Source organism: Phocoena sinus, chromosome 9 (genome assembly GCF_008692025.1).
Source record: "Phocoena sinus isolate mPhoSin1 chromosome 9, mPhoSin1.pri, whole genome shotgun sequence".
NCBI classification, from domain to species: domain Eukaryota; kingdom Metazoa; phylum Chordata; class Mammalia; order Artiodactyla; family Phocoenidae; genus Phocoena; species Phocoena sinus.
In genome coordinates, this window is record NC_045771.1 from 11,228,271 (window position 1) to 11,233,739 (window position 5,469).

General features: G+C 43.1%; 1 pseudogene; it reads right to left on the reverse strand.

The window, feature by feature from the left end:
• Positions 1–3,962: 3,962 nt before the first annotated feature.
• LOC116759640 lies at positions 3,963–4,854 on the reverse strand (annotated as a pseudogene).
• Positions 4,855–5,469: the final 615 nt, after the last annotated feature.

A 5,469-nucleotide genomic window follows, 5' to 3' on the forward strand; every position in this document is an offset into this window, starting at 1 on the left:
TGGACATCAAGAGGGCTAAAAATCCGCAACAGAAACTCTCTGGTAATTAACCAGCACCCAGCAACAAATGAGCACAGCTGTGTGGCTGATAGGGTCTTGGTGCTCCGGCCTGGTGTCAGGCCTGAGCCTCTGAGGTGAGAGAGGTGAGTACTCCCACCTCAGAGGCTCTGGCGCCATGTAATATCAATCAGCAAGAGCTCCCCCTGAGATCTCGGTCTAAATGCTAAGACTCAACTCTACCCAACAGCCAGCAGACTCCACCACTGGACACCCCATGCCAAACAACTAGCAAGACAGGAACACAATCAGACCCATTAGCAGAGAGGCTGCCTAAAATCATACTAAGTTCACAGACACCCCAAACCACACCACTGGACGTGGCCCTGCCCACCAGAAAGACAAGATCCAGCCCCACCAACTAGAACACAGGCACTAGTCCCCTCCATCAGGAAACCTATAAAATCCACTGAACAACCTCACCCACTGGGGGAAGACACCAAAAACAACAGGAACTACGAACCTGCAGCCTGCAAAAAGGAGACCCCAAACACAGTTAAGTTAAACAAAATGAGAAGACAGAGACATATGCAGCAGATGAAGGAGCAAGGTAAAAACCCACCAGACCAAACAAATGAAGAGGAAACAGGCAGTCTACCTGAAAAAGAATTCAGAGTAATGATAGTAGAGAGGATCCAAAATCTTGGAAAAAGAATGGAGAAAATACAAGAAACATTTAACAAGGACCTAGAAGAACTAAAGAACAAACAAACAATGATGAACAACACAAAAAATGAAATTAAAAATTCTCTAGAAGGAATCAATAGCAGAATAACTGAGACAGAAGAAAGGATAAGTGACCTGGAAGATAAAAGAGGGGAAATAACTACTGCAGAGCAGAATAAAGAAAAAAGAATGAAAAGAATCGAGGACAGTCTCAGAGACCTCTGGGACAACACTAAACACACCAACATTCGAATTACAGGGATCCCAGAAGAAAAAGAGAAAATGAAAGGGTCTGAGAAAATATTTAAAGACATTATAGTTGAAAACTTTCCTAACATGGGAAAGGAAACAGTCAAGTCCAGTAAGCACAGAGAGCCCCATACAGGATAAATCCAAGGAGAAACACACCAAGACACATATTAATCAAACTACCAAAAATTAAATACAAAGAAAAAAATTTTAAGAGCAGCAAGGAAAAAGCAACAAATAACATACAAGGGAATCCCCATAAGGTTAACAGCTGATCTTTCAGCAGAAACTCTGCAAGCCAGAAGGGAGTGGCAGGACATACTTAAACTGATGAAAGGGTAAAACCTACAACAAAGATTACTCTACCCAGCAAGGATCTCATTCAGAATCAATAGAAAAATTAAAACCTTTACAGACAAGCAAAAGAGAATTCAGCACCACCAAACAAGTTTTGCAACAAATGCTAAAGGAACTTCTCTAGGCAGGAAACACAAGAGAAGGAAAAGACCTACAATAACAAACCCAAAACAATTAAGGAAATGGTAATAGAAAGATACATATTGATAATTACCTTAAATGTAAATTGATTAAATGTTCCAACCAAAAGACACAGGCTCACTGAATGGATACAAAAACAAGACCCGGGCTTCCCTGGTGGCGCAGTGGTTGGGAGTCCGCCTGCCGATGCAGAGGACGTGGGTTCGTGCCCCGGTCTGGGAGGATCCCACGTGCCGCGGAGCGGCTGGGCCCGTGAGCCATGGCCGCTGGGCCTGCGCGTCGGGAGCCTGTGCTCCGCAACGGGAGAGGCCACGGCAGTGAGAGGCCCGCGTAACACAAAAAAAAAAAAAAAAAAAAAAAAAAACAAGACCCATATATATGCTGTCTACAAGAGACCTATTTCAGACCTACGGACACATACAGACTGAAAGTGAAGGGATGGAAAAAGATATTCCATGCAAATGGAAATCAAAAGAAAGCTGGAGTAGCAATTCTCGTATCAGACAAAATACAAATCAAGACAGTATGGTACTGGCACAAAACAGAAATACTGATCAATGGAACGACATAGAAAGCCCAGAGGTAAACACACGCACATATGGTCCACCTTATCTTTGATAAAGGAGGCAAGAATATACAATGGAGAAAAGACAGCCTCTTCAATAAGTGGTGCTGGGAAAACTGTACAGCTACATGTAAAAGAATGAAATTAGAATACTCCCTAACACCGTATACAAAAATAAACTCAAAATGGATTAAAGACCTAAATGTAAGGCTAGACACTATAAAACTCTAAGAGGAAAACATAAGCAGAACACTCTACGACATATACCACAGCAAGATCCTTTTGGACCCATCTCTTAGAGAAATGGAAATAAAACCAAAAAATAAACAAATGGGACCTAATGAAACTTCAAAGTTTTGCACAGCAAAGGAAAACATAAGATGAAAAGACAACAATCCTCAGAATAGGAGAAAATATTTGCATTGAAGCAACTGACAAAGGATTAATCTCCCAAATTTACAAGCAGCTCATGCAGCTCAATATCAAAAAAACAAACAACCCAATCCAAAAATGGGCAGAAGACCTAAATAGACATTTCTCCAAAGAAGATATACTGATCGCCAACAAACACATGAAAGGATGCTCAACATCACTAATCATTAGAGAAATGCAAATCAAAACTACAATGAGGTATCACCTCACACCGGTCAGAATGGACATCATCAAAAAATCTACAAACAATAAATGTTGGAGAGGGTGTGGAGAAAAGGGAGCACTCCTGCACTGTTGGTGGGAATGTAAACTGATACAGCCACTATAGAGATCAGTATGGAGGTTCTTCAAAAAACTAAACATAGAGGGCTTCCCTGGTGGCGCAGTGGTTGAGAGTCCGCCTGCCGATGCAGGGGATGCAGGTCGTGCCCCGGTCCAGGAGGATCCCACGTGCTGCGGAGTGGCTGGGCCCGTGAGCCATGGCTGCTGGGCCTGCGTGTCCGGAGCCTGTGCTCCGCAACGGGAGAGGCCGCAGCAGTGAGAGGCCCGCGTAGCGCAATTAAAAAAAAAAAAAGAAAACTAAACATAGAACTACCATATGACCCAGCAATCCCACTATTGGGCATATACCCTGAGAAAACTGTAACTCAGAAAGAGTCATGTACCACAATGTTCACTGCAGCTCTATTTACAATAGCCAGGACATGGAAGCAACCTAAGTGTCCATCGACAGATGAATGGATAAAGAAGATGTGGCACATATATACAAGGGCATATTGCTCAGCCATAAAAAGAAATGAAATTGAGTGTTTTGTAGTGAGGTGGATGGAGTTAGAGCCTGTCATACAGAGTGAAGTAAATCAGAAAGTGAAAAACAAATACTGTATGCTAACACATATATATGGAACGAAAAAAAAAAAGGTTCTGATGAACCTAGGGGCAGGACAGCAGGACAGTAACAAAGATGCAGACATAGAGAATGGACTTGAGGACATGGGGAGGGGGAAGTGTAAGCTGGGACAAAGTGAGAGAGTAGCATTTGGTATATACACTACCAAATGTAAAATAGATAGCTAGTGGGAAGCAGCTGCATTGCATGGGGAGATCAGCTTGGTGCTCTGTGACCACCTAGAGGGGTGCGATAGGGAGGGTGGGAGGGAGACACAGGAGGGAGGGGATATGGGGATATATGTATACATATAGCTGATCCACTTTGTTATACAGCAGAAACTAACACAACATAATAAAGCAATTATACTCCAAATAAAGATGTTGAAAAAATATTTTCTTTAAGATATTTGCATCTGTGTTCATGAATAGGATTATACTGTGTTTTCCATTTCACAATGTTTAACTCAGCATTGTTATCAATAGCTTAAACAGTTAGGTATTTAGTTTCTCATTTTATAAGAAGTCCAAACATAAAGGACTCAAAAAGACATTTAAGGACCCAGAGGCATGAGGATGGGCTCACACAGGTACTCCAAACCATCCCTCACATTGATTTCTTCTCCAGAAATCTCCTTAGGGCACCCTTCACCTCTGCATTCCTCAAACTATAGATTAGGGGATTCAGCACAGGGTTGAAAAGACTGTAAAACAATGACAGAATCTTCCTTTGCTCTTGAGAATGGATGGATTTGGGGGCTGTGTGCATGACAATGGCACTGCCACAGAAGAGCTGGACCAGGCAGAGGTGGGAGGAGCAGGTGCAGAAGGCCTCTCTGCGGCCCTCACCTGACTGGATCCTCAGGATGGCAACCAGGAAGCGTGTGGAGGAGACCAGCACCAAGCAGAGGGGCCCAACTAAGACAAACATTGAGCCCACAAAGAGGACGATTTGGTTGAGCCTGGTGTCAGCACAGGCCAATTTGAATACTGATATGATTTGACAGAAAAAGTGGTTTACTTTTTGTGGTCCACAAAAGGGTAGCTTCAAAGTGAAGGACATGGACCAGAGCCAAGAGGAAACTGAATATCCAGCTCGTGATGACAGCCTAACGCAGGGGGTGGCAGATGGCCACACACCAATCACAGGACATCACCACCAAACATACACTCTGTGACAGCAAATGCCAAATACAGAGAAGTCTGAAGCATGCATGGAGCAAAGGAGATGGTTTTCTTCTGCGTTATAAATTTGCCATCATCATAGGGACAGTGCTTGAGGCATAGGATATGTCAACGATGGCCAGGTTTGAGAGGAAGAAGCACAAGGGGGTGCGCAGTCTGGAGTCCGGGCAGATGAGCCCTAGGATGACTCCATTTCCCATCAGTGTGAGGCTGTAGAACAACAAGAAGAACCCAAAGAGGAAAACTTCAAGTTCTGGGTCAACTTGGAATCCCAGCAGGATGACTTCTGAGATCCACGTCTGATTGCTTCCCATGTTCTTTTGACAGATAAATAAAATGCTTCACTTAGGACAAAAATTTTAGAGCTGAGGAGCAGAAAAAGAAAAAATTGATATGCTCATACAGAGTGAGAATTTATGCCAGAGGCCACAAATCAGTAATTCATGGATCCAATCCAGCCCAAAGCCCTGTGATGTTGATCTGACAATTTGGCTTTTACTGATAATTAAAAATTTTAGTTATTGACCAATTTTAAGATGAACCTATTTTCAGGGCAGGAATAGAGATGCAGACATAGAGAATGCACGTGTGGACACGGGGGTGAGGGGAGAGGGGGTGGGATGAACTGGGAGATTAGGATTGACATATGTGCACTGCCATGTGTAAAACAGATAGCTAGTGGGAACCTACTGTATAGCACAGGAAGCTCAGCTCAGTGCTCTGTGGTGACTTAGATGGGTTGGATGGGGGTGTGGGTGAGTGGGGGAGAGGTCCAGGAGGGAAGGGATATATGTATACATATAGCTGATTCACTTTGTGGTACAGCAGAAACTAACAAAACATTGTAAAGCAGCTATACCCCAATAAAAAAAGAAAAAAATTAGATTTTGCATAAAAATTGAGATCTCTGTCTTCTCTTCAAAAAATAA